The 19,418-nt window shown below is 39.4% G+C and overlaps 1 pseudogene; it reads right to left on the reverse strand.

The window, feature by feature from the left end:
* Nucleotides 1-16,231: 16,231 nt before the first annotated feature.
* LOC147503738 (uncharacterized) lies at nucleotides 16,232-19,193 on the reverse strand (annotated as a pseudogene).
* Between the last annotated feature and the right edge of the window lie 225 nt (nucleotides 19,194-19,418).

Consider the following 19,418-nt stretch of genomic DNA (forward strand, 5'->3'; position numbering starts at 1 on the left):
TCCAAAAACAAGAAAAGTTCTCTCTCCCTTTAATGGTGGCCTCCAACATTTTCTAAAGTAGAAGCTAGTTTTTCGTAGAGATTCCATAGGTGGTAACCTTGGTCCTTGGTTCGTAAACAAAAGTTGTTTCCCGTTCATGGTTGGAACTTGACTCTAGCTAAGTTGAGAAGAAGAAGATCTTGAGTGTGCGAAGAATATCATCTTCTCCGGTAGATCAAAGCTTGAAACTTCGAATTGAAAGTCGCGTGACCAAGGGCACGATCTTCTGTTTCATTTAGCGCTATTTTATGCATGAGATATAGCGTAATTGTACATATCGTAGGAATCATGCATGAGATATCGGTAAAAACCCTACATTGGCATCGAGCCAGGTTTTCCATGGTTTGCATGCTTTTGTTTGTAGTTTTGATCTTGTGATCTACATTTTTTTTGAAAAACTGCATTTTTTTCAAAATCTTTTAATTAATTATAAATAATTAGGTTGTTTAAAATTAATTAGAAATTTCTTAAATTTTTTTTTGCAAAATAAATTATTTATGGGAAATAATGTGGTTATTTTTAATTAAAATTTTAGTGGAAATTTTTTCTACGAAATTTTTTTTTCCTTAGAAATTTTTACATGGAAATTTATTTTCTGAGATTATTTCTCTAGAAATTTTAGGATTTTTCACATGTATTTTTTCACGATTAAAAATTGACATTAGGATGTTTATTTTTACCATGCAGTAATTATTTAAATCTGGATTTTTACTATTGCATGTAAATAAAAATTTAAGTAGTAGATTTTTTGCATATTCTATGTTATTGATAGTCAAATGCATTTATTTTATTTAATGGCTAGAATCATGCTAGTAGATCATCATGATCATCTCATATGTAAAAATGTGGATTACTTAGATTTATTTTAAGAGATGATTCTTATTCGTAGTATCTTATTTTTGGAATTCAAACTTGATAGAATGACACCCGATGGAAAATCCTCGTTTACCATGCTACTTGAAAAGGACTTGTTAAACGATAAGAATTATGAACTTTGGTCTAGGAAAGTTAGGCTAATTCTGGCAGATATGAAGGTCATTGACGTAATAACTGAGACAGTAGCAAAACCTACCGCCGAAGGATTAACACAAGCTGCTTATACTGCTGCACTTAGGAAGTACAATGAGTATACAAGCAGAGACAATGTTGCCCGAATTGCCATACTTGGCACCATGAGGAATGACTTCATGATGCGGTATGATGGCCTTGGATCGGCTAAAGAGCTATGGGAAGTAGTAAAGGCAGACCTTGGGGGTACGACTACTACACAGCTGAGGAGACTACAAATGAGCTTTGACAAATTTATCAAGCTGCCCCATACCTCTATGACACAACATTGCACAGTGATGAGGAACATGGCTGCTGAGTTAGCCCAAGCAGGGCAGGTCCTGTCAAATGAACAGCAAATTCAAGCTGTCATTAGGTCTTTACCTAAAAGTTGGGAACAATTTCGTCTTATCTTGACGCATGACGACAGTATCACAAACTTTGCATAGATGCAGAGGAAATGTGAGCTTGAGGAACAAAGGCTTCTAAATGAAAAGTCTGTTGTTCAAACTGAAGCAAATGTTGTCAACTCCAAAAAGAGGAAGGCTCCTTGGAACAAGAAAAGTGAAAAAGGGAAAGGTAAGGAAAAGGCCAAGCCTGACCCACAGTAAAAGAAACCTAGAAAGTCGATAAACATGACTAGTGTTAAATGCTTCCGTAGTCATCAGATGGGACACTATGCTAGGGCATGTCCTTCTCCTGAGGTAAGTGTTACTTTAAGTACTATCAATGTGATAAGTACTGTCATGCTGTCTGATTCATCACAATATTGGATTGTAGATTCAGTGAAATATGCACACATAAGCCAGGATAGGTCCCTGTTTGAAGATTTCCGGAAACTTCCACAAGGAACTCGGAGAGTCCACATGGGAAACCAAAGTGTAGCTGATGTTTTGGGCACATGCACTTGTAGGTTGGATTTTGCGAGTGGGAGATCCATCCTTATTGAAGAAGTACACTTTGTACCCTCAATTAGGAGAAATCTTTTATCAGTTTTGAAATTACTTCAAGAATCCTATGTGTTTAATTTTTTCCAGAACTCGCTTGAGATATCTTTGAATAACAGTTTGATAGGTCATGCTTATTTAATGGATTCTTTTATGACATTACACTTAGCACAAACTGAAGTTTTTATGTCTAAAATGGTTGGTTGCCAATTGTCGCATGCTAGACTAGGACATATTGGACACAGTAAGATAGACCGCTTAGCAAGGGGAGGGTTGTTAGGTAACTTAACCTCTGTTAAAATGGAAACCTGTGAAAGTTGTCTTGCTAGAAAGGCCACCAAGAAACCTTTTGAGAAAGCCCAAAGGGCAACTTATCATTTACAACTTATTCACTCAGACATCTGTGGACCAATGAATGTAACAGCAAGGCATGGGGCTTTGTATTTCATTACCTTCACAGATGACTCTACACGTTATGGGACCATGTACTTGATGTCTCACAAATTAGACACCTTGGACTGTTTTAAAAAGTACAAGAACTTTGTTGAAAATCAACTTGATATGACAATAAAGGCCTTAAGAACTGACCGCGGACGTGAGTATCTTTCTGATGAGTTTAAGGAACTCTGTGAAAATAAGGGTATATCAAGACAGCTAACTATTCCTTATACCCCTCAGCAGAATGGTGTCTCTGAGAGAAGGAATAGAACCCTGATAGACATGGTTAGGTCTATAATGGCTCAGGCTAACTTGCCCATCTCATTTTGGGGTGATGCATTGTTAACGGCTGCGCACATATTTAACCTAGTTCCTTCAAAATCTGTTAACAAAACACCCTATGAACTATGGACTGGTAGACAACCCGTTTTGAACTACCTAAGACCATGGGGGTGTGCAATCTTTGTCACTTCTCAAAATCGAGAATTTGGGAAGTTGAGTGCTCCTGGAAAGAAGTGTCTTTATAAGATACAGTGAGACTTCTAAGGGGTATGTCTTCCTAGGGGAGGATACTCAAGGGCATGTCACAGAAATAGAAGCACGTAACGTCAGATTCTTAGAGGATCAATACCCAATGAGGGGTGAGGTTGATAAGGATCTACAACTTTACGAAGTTGATAACCTTATAACTGCTGTTGAACAAGGCGAAGATGAAACTTTCATCAACCTTGATTCCAGTGACAATGGCATTGATCGACTGATTGATCAATCCCAACCTCGTAAGAGTGTTAGAAGCCATATACCCAAACGTCGGTTTAAGATTGAAGGGGAGATAAATATGACAAATGCACTTACAGAAATATCTGATGAACCTAAAACGTTTAAAGAGGCTATTTCTGGGTCCAATACAAGTAAGTGGATGGAAGCTATGAAGGAAGAATTGGAGTCGATGAAGAAAAACAAAGTATGGGACTTAGTTGATCTACCTCCAAACAGGAGATCTATCGGGGAACAGTGGGTTCTCAAGATCAAGAAAAAAATGCGAGGAAGGGAACATAGACAAATTCAAAGCCAGGCTTGTTGCAAAAGGTTACACCCAAAAAGAAGGAATAGACTATGAGGACACCTTCTCACCAGTAGTGAGACTTGCCTCCATACGTCTCCTCTTGTCAATGGTTGCCCACTTAGATTTAGAGCTTTACCAGATGGATGTCAAAACTGCTTTTCTCAATGGAGAATTGCAAGAGGAAATCTATATGGATCAACCCACTGGTTTTTCAATCAAGGGTCAGGAACACAAAGTGTGTAAACTGAACAGATCCATATATGGTTTAAAACAGGCCTCTAGACAGTGGAATATGAGATTCCATGAAGATATGCTTCAAGACAAATTCAAAATGGTAAATGAGGACCATTGCGTATATGTCAAGACATCTAAAAATGGTTTTGTGATTCTATCTCTATATGTGGATGACATTTTGTTAGCAGGTAACAACAAGGCATTGATAAATTCTACTAAAGAGTGGTTGTCATTAAACTTCGAAATGAAGGACATGGGTGAAGCTAGTTATATCTTAAGAGTTAAAATAACTCGGGATCGACCCAAACGCTTGTTGTCTGTCTCAGGAGACATACATCAAGAAGGTTTTAGAAAGATTCAACATGACTAATTGCAAGCAAATGGATCTCCCAGTAAGTCTAGGAGAGTCTTTGAGTTTTGAAATGTCTCCCAAGAATCCTACTGAAACTCAGGCTATGAAAAATGTACCATACTTAAGCGCAGTCGGAAGCCTTATGTATACAATGTTGTGTACAAGGCCAAACATCTGCTATGCAGTTGGGTTAGTATCAAGGTTCCAAACAAATCCTGGGGTTGCACACTGGAAGGCTGTTAAGAAGATAATGAGGTATCTCAAAGGCACCGTGGACTACTCGCTTGTCTACCAAGGGAAAGATCTTAAGCTGATTGGGTACTCTGATGCAGACTGGGCTGGAGACCTTGATGAGAGGAAGTTAACTTTAGGATATACCTACACAATGAATGGAGGTGTTATATCCTGGAGCAGCAAGAAGCAAACTTCCATAGCACTTTCAACTATGGAAGCTGAGTATATTGTATGCTGCTCTGCCACACAGGAAGCTGTGTGGCTCAGACGATTCATCAAACACTTGTCAGTGTTCTCAAGAGCTGCTGAACCAGTCCACATCTGGACTGACAGCATGGCTGCTCTTGCATATACTAAAGATCCAAAGTACCATGGAAGAACCAAGCATATAGAGTTAAAGTACCACTACGTACGACAAATGATACTGAAGAAGAAAGTGGTTCTACAACATATATCCACTGATCAGATGGTTGCGGATCCATTGACCAAACCTATTCCAAAGGAACTCTTCCTTGCACATGTAAAAATGCTTGGGTTAAAGAGGATGTGATTATGCTAAGAACACTTTGATGGTTTAATGAATAAATGTGCATTCTTTCCAGATCAATTGCATTCTCATTATACTGTTAATCATCTCATATGTATGTCGGGTAGGGTTGTTATTTGGTTCACTCACATGAACAGTCACTTCCATTTTAAACAGTGGGAGTTTTAGCTTGACAAGTCACTAAACCTTATGGGAAGGGTGGACCTAGTGCCGAGTCATGCCCCTTCTTATAATTGGATAAGAAGAAACAGGCTTCATAGGGAAGATTCTATCTAAACCTACAAACGGTTGTTGCCAAGTGGGAGCAAAGTATCCTTGGAATTGTCATTAGGGATAACAACACTTGCATGGTATGAGTGGACATACAAATATCTATTGTTGAGTAAACAAATTAGATATTCTTGCCATGACATGTTTTCACACAACATGTGTATGTTTGACCACCTGAGGGCAAGAAAATAAATATCCCTACAAATTCTTGCTATGTGAGCTCAATTGATAGGTTTTTTGTTTAAAACATATCGAATGGTACCCTCCTTGAACTTTTGACCTTGTCAAGAAAATAAGAGGACTACTCATAACTTTGGTTTGCTCCCCACAAGCTCTTACTATAAGGTTGACTGGATGCATACTAGGAAGTTGGTAGAACTCTGACGACAACAATGACTTGCGTGCAAAGGGTAAAAGAACTGAAGGTTTATCACACAATCACTGGGATTCTACCTGGCCAGGGCAATTGATGATAATTGTGAATCATGTGATACGTTTTTGACTTTATGGTGTGGACTCAAAGGGATGAGTGCTATTTGTCAAAGTGATGAAACAAACAGGTCTTGGGGTATACACACACTCTCCAGATATTAGGTTTCCAGATTCGTCTTCTTTAAGATCACTTTCATGGTAGATCACTGTGTCGTGCTTTTCATTGCGACTTGCTACTTCACAGATATCATGATACTTGTGCTAGGGTCACACGAACCATTTGCCGTGTGAGACACACAAATGGCTGAGCATTCTACTTAAATGCTTCTCTTAGAAACCTTCTTTGCCGTTGTGGGCGAGTGGGAGATGTTGGAAATAAAGCTGGGTCAAACCTGATATGGATAAACGCCCACCAAGATAAGGATAGCCCACCAAGATAAGGATAAACCACAGAGATAAGGATAACCACCAGGTATTTGGATGAGTGTAGGACTCTATCCTAGCCTACATTAGATGAGTATAGGACTCTATCCTTAGCTGATTTTGGATAAGTATGGGACTCTATCCTATCCAATTATGAGGAGGTGGGAGAGTTCTATAAATAGACCCCCACCCCCTCACATATTGATCATCCCAAAAACAAGAAAAGCTCTCCCTTTAATGGTGGCCTCCAACATTTTCTAAAGTAGAAGCTAGTTTTTCGTGGAGATTCCATAGGTGGTAACCTCCATTGCTAGCCATTGTCAGTTCTTGGTTCTTGGTTCGTGAACAAAGGTTGCTTCCCGGTCGTGGTTGGAACTTGACTCTAGCTAAGTTGAGAAGAAGAAGATCTTGAGTGTGCGAAGAACATCATCTTTTCCGGTAGATCAAAGCTTGGAACTTCGAATTGAAAGTTGTGACCAAGGTACGATCTTCTATTTCCGCTACGCTATTTTATGCATGTGATATAGCGTAATTGTACATATCGTAGGAATCATGCATGAGATATCAGTAAAAACCCTACACTCTTGTTATGGCTAGACACATGACCACCCAAGGCTCGAAAAGTAGAGAACGATTTATGGCATTTGTGGGACTCGAATGTGTTGCCCCGAGAAGTACCTCCTTCAACTGCTTCTCGATTTGATGTCATTCTTTTCTTGCTCGACACTTGATGATACATCGAGACTACTCGACTTTCCAATTAGTAATATGAATTTTTCATCCCTTGCAATGTGACATGAATAGTCACCTCCACGAATTAGCATGTTCATCAGTTTTTTATTGTCAATCACAGTTCCGAAATTTGCAATGGTTACTACTTCCGCTAAATTCTTCTTCTTCGAAGGTACAGAGTTGAAGCCTTGTCCACCAATAATTCTTTTCAAACCATGCTCCTTGGTGGAATACCTCTCCTCTGCCTTCTCATCTATCTTCTGCTTCTTGGATGCAAAACTTGTACAGCCTAATTTAGCAGTTTCTAATTCTTATACTTTTTTATGTACGTCCTTAGGAGCAATCATTGATGGTCTACTCTGTTGGGGTTTATACCAATACCAATCGATTCCCCCACTACACAGATAATTTGTATTTGAACTCAATTTAACTCCAGACAAATTCTAAATATCAACTACGATCTATACTAACATACCCAACTCGCTAAACAACTATTAATAACAGATAATAATGTAAAGCAGTAAAAACAAACTACAACACAAAGATATACCGTGGTTCGGCCAATGATGCTTACTTCCACAAGAGCTAGTTCTTTATAAAGTGGGAAGGAAGATTACAATCTCTCCTTTCAGTCTCTTACCTTACTAGATCACTCTTATCTCTTTACAGGGTTATCTCTCTCAATCTTGATAGCTTTCAAGATTGGGTTTTCTCTCTCTGGTTGCTTGCTTGCATTAGTCCAGTTTTTCCAAAACCTTTATTTTGTTTTTATAGGAAAAAACAAATTCCGCGGTTACTGTAGCGAAGCCCACGAAATTAGACTTGGGCGTGGGTCACGCCTTGGTCAAGACCAATCTGAGCGCGGTTCACGCTGAAAGTACTGGAGGTCTTCTACGGCATGGGCGCGGGTCGCACCTTAGTCAAGGCCAATCTGGGCGTAGGTCGCGCTCTGACATTTCCACACATAATGAAATCCTTTCCTCCTCATGTGAGGGATAAAGCCAACAATCTCCCCCTCCCAAACAGTGAGGGGGGATACCTCCATGCAATTTCCAAATCAATAGGAGGAGTGTGCTGCCATTCCGGCAATAGCACAACAAACATCAAACTTCCCTTTCGGTAAGACTTTGGTCATCATATCCAACCTATTCTTGTCGGTATGGATCTTCTTGATACACAAATGCTTGTCTTCGAGTACTTCTCTAATCCAATGATAACGCATGTGTATGTACTTGGATCTAGAATGAAAACTCGGATTCTTGCTCAAATGGATGGCGCTCTGACTGTCACATAGAACTACAAACTGTTTCTGCTTTAGCCCTAGTTCGTCGAAGAACTTCTTCATCCATAGCAACTCTTTTCAACACTCAGTGGCTGCAATATATTCGGCTTCTGTAGTGGAGAGAGCAACACACTTTTGTAACTTTGATTGCCAAGAAACTGCTCCCCCTGCAAAAGTAACCAAATAACCGGAGGTGGACTTCATCAAGTCAACATCACCTGCCACGTCTGCATTAGTGTAGCCTTCAAGTAAGGGCTTACTTCCACCAAAGTACAAACACGATTTGGAAGTGCCACTGAGATATCTCAATATCCACTTAACACCTTCCCAATGCTCCTTACCCGGATTTGACAGAAAGCGGCTTATAACGCCCACGGCGAAAGCTATATCCAGTCATGTACACACCATTGTGTACATCAAGCTGCCCACTGCGGATGCATAAGGAATCTTTTCCATCTGACTCTGCTCATGCTCACCCTTTGGACACATCTCTTTGGTCATGCGGAACTGGCCACCAAGCGGCATTAACCGACGGGGTTTCGGCTTGATCCATGTTGAATCTCTTCAACACCTTCTCAATGTAGCTTTTTTGAGAAAGCCACAACTTTCCACTCTTTCTATCATGAGTGATCCGCATCCCAAGTATCTGCTTTGCTTGATCCAAATCCCTCATCTCAAAGGACTTACTCAAGTCTTTCTTTAGCTTGGATATCTTGTTGATGTTTGGGCCAACTATCAACATACCATCCACATACAATAATAACACTATGAAATCCCCATCTGGAAATCTTTGAACAAACACACAATGATCGGAAGCAGACTTCTTGTATCCTTGCTTCGCCATAAAGGAATCAAACTTTATGTACCACTGTCTCGGTGCTTGCTTCAACCCATGCAAGCTCTTTATCAACTTGCATACTAGGTGCTCCTTGCCTTTAACCTCAAACCCCTCTGGCTGGTCCATGTAGACATCTTCTTCAAGGTCTCCATGAAGAAAAGTTGTCTTAACATCTAGTTGCTCAACCTCTAAGTTCATACTTGCGGTCATACCCAATACTACCCGGATAGAAGTCATCTTCACTACAGGAGAGAAAATCTCATCAAAGTCAATCCATTTCCTTTGACTGAATCCCTTCACAACAAGGCGAGCTTTGTGCCTTGGGTGAGGATTGTTCTCCTCATGCTTGACTTTGTATATCCACTTATTCTTGGGAATTTTTTGTCCTTGCGGTTTCTCAACTAACTCATAAACGTGATTCTTATGCAAAGAATCCATCTCGTCATGTATGGCCTTTAACCACTTTTCTTTGCCTTTATCTTCAAGTGCCTCTTGATAGTACATAGGTTCTCTACCATCCGATAGTAACACGTACGTATGTGGTGGATACCTGGTTGAAGCTAGTCTCTCTCTGTCTGACCTCTTTGCCCTATCTGCTGGTGCCTCAGGAGGATGCATTTCTGCTTGCTCTAGTGGTGGTTCATGCATCTCAGCTGCATCTTCTATACCAATATGTTATATCCCATCATGAGCAATAGGATTCTCATCATGAGCTTCAAACTCATGGTTCTCTGCATTCTCAATGCCTTCGCGACGTTCCACGGTAGGAACTTACGGTTCGAATCAACAAGATCATTAGTGAAAGCTCAGTAGCTTTCACCCTCCTCAAAAGTCTGCTATGGTTTGGTCTTCCAGAACACAACATCTCGACTTCGGATTACTTTCTTGTTAATCGGATCATAGAGTTTGTAACCAAACTTTTCATCTCCATAACCCAGAAAAATGCACCGCTTTGGCTTTTGTCATCAAGCTTGGATCTCTCATCGCCCGGAATATGCACAAATGCCCCGCACCCAAATACCCTCCAGTATCCATAATCAACATCTGCCTGACCATACTCTCTACGGATAATCACTATTGAGGCTTTGTGGCGATAGGTTGATCACATGCACGGCCAGACGCATTGCTTCTACCCAAGAGGTTCTAGGTAGCTTAGAGTGAGATAGCATGCATCTCATCCTCTCTACAATGGTGCGGTTCATTCTCTCTGCTATTCCATTACATTTGGTGTGTCTTGGGGAGCGGTGCGCTCATGACGAATCCCATGACTCTGGCAATACTCTTCAAATGGCCTAATATACTCACCCCCATTATCTGAGAGAATACACTTTAACAACTTCCCAGTCTCTCTTTCCATCATGCTATGGAATTTCTCAAATACACCAAGTACTTCATCCTTGCTCTTCAGACTATAGGCCCATATCTTTCTTGACACATCATCAATGAAGGTCACGAAGTATGAAGCTCCCCTATGGGACTTCACTTTTATAGGACCACATAAGTCTGTGTGCACTAGTTCAAGGACATTGTCCTTTCTGTGAGACGCGAATCTTTGGAAAGACACCCTATGTTGCTTTCCTACCAAACAATGAGTACATGTATTTAAATGTGTACCTTTGATTTCTGGCAAGGCCTTTTGCTTAGCAAGAACTTCCATCCCTTTTATGCCCATATGACACAGTCTCTTGTAGGGGTGGGCAATGGGCCGGGTCGGGCTAGCCCGGCCCTAAACATTTAAAGCCCTTCAGATATTAGGGTGGGTCGACCCGACCCTAAAGTCAGCATAGGGCCGGGTCACAAGTCTAAATCTCAAGCCCTGACCCTGACCCTAGCCCTCTTTAAGGGCTTTAGGGTCGGGCTTTAGGGCCGGGCCTATATATTTTCTTTTTTTTTACTACATCAGTTTTAAAACTCATTTATATTACAAAAATGTACAATAATCTACAAACTCAAAGTCCAACCAATCTAGTAATAATCATGTATAAGTCCAAAAATTTAAAATGCACATCCACAATCTAATGAACTCAAGTACATCGAGAGTTGAATTTGTTCTTCCTTGTACTCAAACCTCACTAAAATTACATTTAACATTGAAATACATAGACAAATAATTATATTATCATTTTAAAGGAAGAAGTAATAGATATAAAAAAGAAACATAATAGTTTTGGTTAAGGGTCATGGAAGTTGTTAAACTATTTGTAATATCATAAATTATTTCTATAATAGATTCAAACAAATATAATATTACCTTTCTTCTAATTTAAAAGTGATTCAAGCTTTGTATATGGAAATGAAAATATTGGCTTTTGAACAAGTGATGGAGAAAGGTTTGAGATTACAAATGTCATTTTTCTGACAAAGGGTGTTTTTTGGTTTCTATGTTACAAATGTCTGCTCTGTATTTTGCTTTAATGGTGTGGAAGGAAACCTTTAGTTTTAGACTTGACTTGGATGTGAATAAAAATATAATTTATAAGAAATAAGTGAGAAAAGAAATTGAGAATAATAAATTATGGACTTTGACTTGATGATCAAAAGAATAAAGTTTTATTTTTTATTAGGCTAGTGCTCATTGTTCTTCATGGCTGCTAAGTTGACAAGTTTTTGTTATATAAAACAAGTTATTGGAAGTTCCCTTGGGTGTAAGTGATAAATTACAAAGGACAATGTTATTTTAATTGAAAATATTTAACAAAGAGTTAGACAATTATGGTATGTGTATTTATAGTGAAAGTATGAAACAGGGCCGGTTAGGGCTTGGTTAGGGCTTGGTTAGGGTCGGGCCTATGTTTTAGAATCTTAGCCCTAGCCCTGCCCTAGAAGGCATTATTAGGGCCGCCCGCCCCTAAACTCTGTGAGGGCTTTAGTTGTGAGGGCTTTATAGGGCTTAGGGTCGGGTCGGTCAGGGCCGGGTTAGGGTCGTTAGGGCCAAATTCCCACCCCTAGTCTCTTGTGCCACAGTTCGGAGGAAGCTTCTTCTTCTGCCGCATTCACTTCTGCTTTACACAAACTAGCCTGTGTTTTGTAAAAAGAGTAAGTTTTCTTCCCTCTGGCTGCTACAATGGAACCTCTGCTCAATTTCCATGCCCCGTTACCAAACGAGTTTACAAAGCCATCGTCATCTAATTTCCCAGCTGAAATTAGGCTTAACCGTATGTCAGGAACATGTCTTACATCCTTGAGTGTCAAGGTGTAGCCGACATTGGTTTCTACATGAACATCTCTAATGCTTATAATCTTCGGGACGCCACTGTTACCCATCCTCACTTCACCATATTCACCACAGTTGTAGGTAGTGAAGAATCCCCTGTGCGGTGTGACGTGATAGGATGCTCCTGTATCTATCACCCACTATGTATCCTGACATAAGGTACTAAGACAACACGCACCACAATCTGATACAATTCCCACTAGATCGTCGACTAGTGCAGTAGTATCTCTGCCTGTGTTTCTGTTCCTCTGCACCATGTCTTCATGTACACAGTTATTCTTCTCATCCCTCTTTAGTGTTCTGCACTCATATCTAAAGTGACCCTTGGTGGCACAATAGTAGCATTGCCTCCTCCGCGCTTTAGGATTTCTAGCTTCACCCCTAGATTTACTTACGGTATCATCCTCTAGAACAAGATGGTTTTCTGCTTTTATCTCTCCCATTTTCTCGTGAAAAGGATCTTTGAGGTGAGGAGCTGCCTTTTGAACTCCTTCTAGTCTCCTCATTCAACAAAGGCGTGGTAGCCATCTCCATGGTAACAATTCCATCTTGGGCTTTCGGTGTAGAGGCGCTAATGTCTCCCAACTTCCGGGTAGAGAGCCTAATAAATACAAAGCCTCAACTTCGTCTCCCAAATCAATCTTCATCAAATGCATCTGATTGATGTTATTCGTCAATTTGTTAAGATGCTTTCGGACATTGAAGAACCTTCTTGGTACTCCGTGTTGGCAAACTTCTTAACTACCAGCACTTTGTTTCCACCCGACTTCCTCTCATAAAGGTCTTCGAGTTTCTTCCACAAGATGAAGGCTGTAGTCTCTTGGGACACATGGTGAAAGACATTGTCGTCAATCCACTGTCGAATGTATCCAATCGCTTTTCTGTCAAGCTTTTTCCACTCAGCCTCATCAGTCTTTCCTAGTTTACTCCCCCATTCTCAATGGGTAGTGCCAAGTCCTTGCAGTATAGCAAGTCTTCCATCTTGGCTTTCCAGATGGTGTAGTTCTTCCTATTCAGACTTGTCATGCGAGTGTTCACGGACTTGTCCATCTCTACAAGTTATTTAAACTCAAATCTTCTCTCAGGAGTTTTGTCAAACACCTTCCAACCAAGATTTGGATAACACCCTAGGCTAATCTAACCAAGGCTCTGATACCACTTGTTGGGGTGTATACCAATACCAATCGATTCTCCCACTACACAGATAACTTGTATTTGAACTCAATTCAACTCCAGACAAATTCTAAATATCAACTACGATCTATACTAACATGCCCAACTCCCTAAACAACTATTAACAACAGATAATAATGTAAAGCAGTAAAAGCAAACCACAACACAAAAATATACCGTGGTTCTGCCAATGATGTCTATTTCCACAAGAGCTAGTTCTTTATAAAGTGGGAAGGAATATTACAATCTCTCCTTTCAGTCTCTCACCTTACTAGATCACTCTTATCTCTTTATAGGGTTATCTCTCTGTAAAGGTTATCTCTCTCAATCTTGATAGCTTTCAAGATTGGGTTTTCTCTCTCTGGTTGCTTGCTTGCATTAGTCCAGGTTTTCCAAAACCTTGATTTTGTTTTTATAGGAAAAAACAAATTTCGCGGTTACTATAGCGAAGCCCACGAAATTAGACTTGGGCGCGGGTCGCGCCTTAGTCAAGACCAATCTGAGCGCGGATTGCGCTGAAAGTACTGGAGGTATTCTACGGCATGGGCACGGTCGCGCCTTGGTCAAGCCCAATCTGGGCGCGGGTCGCGCTCTGACATTTCCACGCATAATGAAATCCTTTCTTCCTCATGTGAGGGATAAAGCCAACATACTCATCGCTTCTTGAACTTCAGTGTGAGCATGAAATATTTGATCTCCTGGTAGCCAATCCAACTGATCCTCTTTTTTGTTCTGATCAGAATGGTGACGTTTGCGGCCTCTCTTTGCAGTCGGCCAGGGCTTTTGCGAATAGGGCAATTGCAATAATAATCCTTGATCACCAGTGGTGGCCTGCATCTTGGAAATATCAATAAAATCATCAATCGAATACACTGAAGTAGTACGACTTCTGCTTTTCACACTTGCACCCATGGTGGCTGTTGGCGGTGCAGCTCCCCTCGAATTTTTTCCAGGGTGGGTGTTCATGTCACTGAGCATTGCTTTCTTAGATGGAAAATTTTTCTTATGCTCCAAACGGGCTGCTTCTTTGTTATTTTCTTTACGAGTAGTCTTCCCTCCCCAAGTGAAAGTGATTTTTCTTGGGTAGCATCTTTCTGCTTCATCCACGGTGACAACGACTGGGCGGCAGCGTGAACCCTTCTTGATCTGATTGAGGTAGAAGAACAGTTCTTGGTATTTGAAACTAGGGTAAGATTTCTAGTAGTACTACCACTAACCTTTTGTACGTGCTTCACAAGGTGGAGATTGAGAAGATGACATGGTGCAGTTTATTGTGAATGGGGCAATGATATCAGACCTTGCCCATGCATAATAAGCTTTTGTTTCTTCACAATCATCATCAGTACTTGTTGTTTCTTTTATTCCTTCTTCTTTTTCTTCTTTCAAGAACGGCACAATCTGTTGATCCATGAGAGCAACCAATGAAAAAAAGCATACTAGAGACGAGTGAATGAGTGGAGAAGGAAGTTTTTCAGTGTTAAAATAGTGAAGTTCATTCTATTCTGGGCCAGTCGGTTTAGAATATCTAATTGTTGTAAAACATTCATTTCTACTCTTAAAAAGGAAACCTGGAAACTGGGTAATTAATGAAGCCGTAATTAAGAGAGTAACTTGGGGGTCAAGTCACGTAATCACACTCCTACCACTCAATTTCTAGAATTCTTCGGAGTTTTAGAAACTTTACATTTGGGTAACTACAAGTCTTAAGGGTGAGAGAATCATCTAGACATCTAGTTCACACTATCTAAGCAGTTAAAATCGGTTTTTAAAACTAATCGGTCGAGGAGCAATATGCTATTAATCGGTTAATGGGTGATTTAATCGGTTATATCGGATATATATATTTGACATTTTCAAAATATATAATAGTATAATCATATCAAATATTTCTAAACAGTTATCCGAGATACAACAAAAAATATCAAATTCTCATAATCACATCTAACTAGCTCAATTTTGGAGTACTACAAATATGTAAAACACAAAAATTACGTTAAATATTTAAAAGAATAAGGGGATTGAGAAGCGAAAATATTTATTAGAGAGATAATACAATAATTTGTATATTTAACTTTCGTTAAGGAGGGGAAAATAAGTAAACTCTTAGCTTTGTGTATTGATTGAGTTCTATTATTATTAATACGGTTTAAGAATCCAATTCGCTAAATTTACTTATTTTTTTGGATAGGGAACCGATATTTTCAATAATTTTTTTTTCTCGGTTTAGCGAGAAATCGGTCATCTCAGCCGATTAATCGGTCAATTCGGTGATTAAATCGGTTCAGTGAGAAAAGTTAAAAAATCGGTAAAAACTAATTGGTTTACAAGCGATACGCGATTAATCAGCCGAGATATCCGATATTGATAGCATAGCACACTATGGTGTACTATGACTCTATGACACATCCCTATAGAGTATAGAACCAAGGATCGATATACCTTTAAGAGCAAGTCCAATGGAGGCCTGCTAAAAGGTGCCACATAGGCTTTTTAGCTTGCCCAGCCATATTTAGCAGCCCAAAACAAAAAAACCATTCCAATCACACTTTTTAGAACATTAGTTTGTTAAAAGTTCGAGAGGCAGAACATTACGAACATTTCAATCGCCATCAGACGTTAAATTGTCAAACTTTTTAAGACGGCCATTAACATTAGGAACTCCATATGCTATAACATACGTACGAATCTCTTCTCAATTCACTCCTTCAATTCATCAATCCCTCACTCTTCTTCTCTCCTCACTCCCAAAAACTAAAAACTAAAACTAAATAGGGCAATCCGAACATAATAATTAGGAACATTAGAAAAATAAAAGAATATAATGAGAACATAATTAATTAGGAACATTATTAGGAACATTTAAGCAATCCTTCACTTGATGAAGCTGTTTTATTATTCAAACTTTTTAAAAGTAAACAGAACATTAACATTAGGAAAATAAAATAGAACATTAAAACAGAACATCAATTTTCATCCTCATCATCTTCATCTTCATCTTCATCATCTTCATCCTTATCATCTGCCTCATCATCTTCATCTTCATCTGCTTTGTCATTACCCTTTTCATAACAGTACGAGTCTCGAAGTCATTCATCATCTTCTTTTTCTTCTTCTGTTTCTTCGTTTGAATACTCACTGGTAGGGCAATCCGACCAGTGAGACCATTCAGGGATGGCCATGAAAGCAACTAAAGAAATGAAGAAATATAACAGAGGAGACATTGTTTTTTTTAGTTAATCTCATATAGTTTGAGGATGGTTTAATTTTTATATAAGCAAAAAAGTTGTACAAACGATAAAACTTAATGGTGATTAACAAGAAAACGAAGAAATTTAATAGTGATTAGCAAGAAAACGAAGAAACTTAATGGTGAGCAAGAAAACGATGAAACTTAATAGTTATCTGTACATAAATTTTAGTGGAAAATAAATTTCTTGGTTTCTCAGTCCGCAGTGAGGACGGACGGATTAATCCGCCATCCGTCCATTTAATTAAAACGGGAGACAGACGGCATAATATCTGCCGTCCGTACATAAATAACCAACAAACGGCAGAAACTATGTAGTTCGTATCTCAGAACTTATTATGGCAGCTGCTAGCGAAGGTCTTAACTTTGGCTGGGTTTTTTACTCCTTCCAAATTTAAGACCCTTTTAGCAGCCCCATTAGAATGACATTTTTGTGACTAGGGTGTTATATTTGCCTTTAGCAGCCCATATAACCCCCATTGGACTTGCTCTAAGAAGTTGATTTGTAGCAATAATGGATGGTTGCAGCTTGCAAGTTGCAACTACGTAAAATTTGAATGTTAGTAAATCTTTTTTCCTACATATCGTAATACATTTTTGTATGCGTTTCTATATCGAAAATATACAGACATGAATTTTATTATGTATCTTGGATTATACTTATCTATCACTGATTTTATCAGTCAGGAAAACTGGAGCAAACTGGAGAGTGGTACTTAAATAACTAGATTGTCTTGATGATTACCGTGAAAATGCCTTTTTTTTTTCTCTCTATTTTGAAAAGCAGGAGAATAGTACTCAAGTCCAATGGGGCTTATATGGGCGGCTAAAGACAAATATAGCACCCCAACCACAAAAATGTTATTCCGGGGCTGCTAAAAGGGTCTTAAATTTGGAAGAAGTAAAAAACCTAGCCAAAGTTAAGACCTTCACTAGACGGACTACAGAAACTGTGTCGTCCTTCCAAAAAAAAATCAACTTAAATTACAAAATAATTGACGGACGGCAGAAACTATACCGTTCGTATCATTTAGCACTTCAAAACAGAAAACGCGATTGGATTGGTTTTTTTATTTTGGGGTGCCAAATTTGGCTGGGCAAGCTAAAAGGCCTATGTGGCACCTTTTAGCAACCCAATTTAACAGCTCTGCATTGGACTTGCTCTGATTAAAAGCAATAGAGAGAGCATCATTTAGCTCAGATGATGCAAAACTGTAAATCAAAATCAAAATCGAGTAGAGTTGATTTACAAATTGCAACATGGACAGAAACACGGTATAAATAAGACCAGGAGGAGCAGGCTAAATGACACCCATGATCTCATTTAGCATACTAATAGAAAACAACTCCTTTAGTTAATGAATAAAATAAATACATACATCCGATAAAGCCAAAATGCAATTAATAATAAAAAGGGGAATTTTGACTTAACCCCCCAAAGTTTGGTAGTATTTTGACTAAACCCCCCCATTTTAAAAATCATTTGAGTTTGCACCCCACTCCGTCAATTTTGTGTGTAACAGACATTGATATTTTATCTATTGACCATTTTGCCCTTTCTGACAAATTAGTTTTTTTTTTTTTTTTTTTTCGTTAAAACAAATTAAGAGGTTTACTATTAGTTAGTGTAAACCCCCAAATGTCAATATGCTATTTGCATAAACCCCCCCAATTTTTTAGTTAACAGTAAATAAGAAGAAGAAATCTCACGATTGGGACATAGTTGTTCGGTTTCCAAAGTTCTCACAATTGGAAGGGTACAGAGCTCTCATGAACATGATGAAGAAATATTTTCATGGTTTCATCACGTGGGACCCAAAGATATGGCATTTGCGGGGAGCATGAAATAACACTCTTGGCTTCAATCCTCTCAACGAGCTTGGGGCCCTTCTTTTGCAACTATCTGTTTGGAGCCATTGGTTGAAGTATTGCTAAATTTGTCACACACCACACACACCCCGACATTGCAATCTGGTTTTGACAACATCCAATGGAGTGGTAACTGCACTAGCCAAAACACCAGCCGCTCCACCAGCCGTTAGATGAACCAAGATTTGTTCTTCACTCGCATTCTCCAACGATATCTCACTCAAAACCTTCTTCATCGCTTCATAAGTAGCAAAGTGCACAGCCGTAAAAGGCGCATTCATCACAACCGTAGTTCTATACGAAGTATAAAAAGCTCTAAACCCCTATTCCTTCAACATCCTTGTCACACAATCCTTAACTCCACTATAAGGACTCTTCTTTAATTGCAACCTCTGTTTCACCACATCCAATGGAGTCAACACTACATCACTTGCAGTCGTCGCGAGCACGCCTGATGCTGTGTGGGCTAACGGGTGGTGTCCTAGCTTATTTCTGCGTAATTTTCTTTAGATACTTCGTAAACTGTGAAATAAAACAGCGTGAGCTAGACCGGCACCTAGACCAATAGCACCTATGCCACAGTAAAAGCCTAATGGACCTTCTTTTCGCATAATTGAGGTAAAAACTTTACCGGTATTGTGGCGGTGGGCAGATAATGAGGCGGTGGAAATGGTGCCGAGCATTTGCATACGGGTTTTGTGAGTGTCGACTGGGAACATTGCCATGTGTTCAACCATGCCTGCAACTAAGCCCGCCAACATGAATTTTCAAAAGCCCATCCTATCGTCATGTGCGGAATGGTTGCCCATCATTACCATTCGATCAGCATCCATGCAATGTTGTGTCTTGCTGTTTAATTTGATAAGTTTGCCGAAGTAGATCTAATTAAACAGGAAGCCCAACACTGAAATTATCAAATTGTCATTCAACATCAAATAAATCATAATCTAGTACTGATTTTGGATAGCATGGCAAGAGCATTGAGTGGGGTACTATACTTGCGAGGTTAGCAACACAAATCAACGATCTCAGGT

Source organism: Coptis chinensis, chromosome 4 (assembly GCF_015680905.1).
Source record: "Coptis chinensis isolate HL-2020 chromosome 4, ASM1568090v1, whole genome shotgun sequence".
In the NCBI taxonomy this organism is placed as follows: Eukaryota; Viridiplantae; Streptophyta; class Magnoliopsida; order Ranunculales; family Ranunculaceae; genus Coptis; species Coptis chinensis.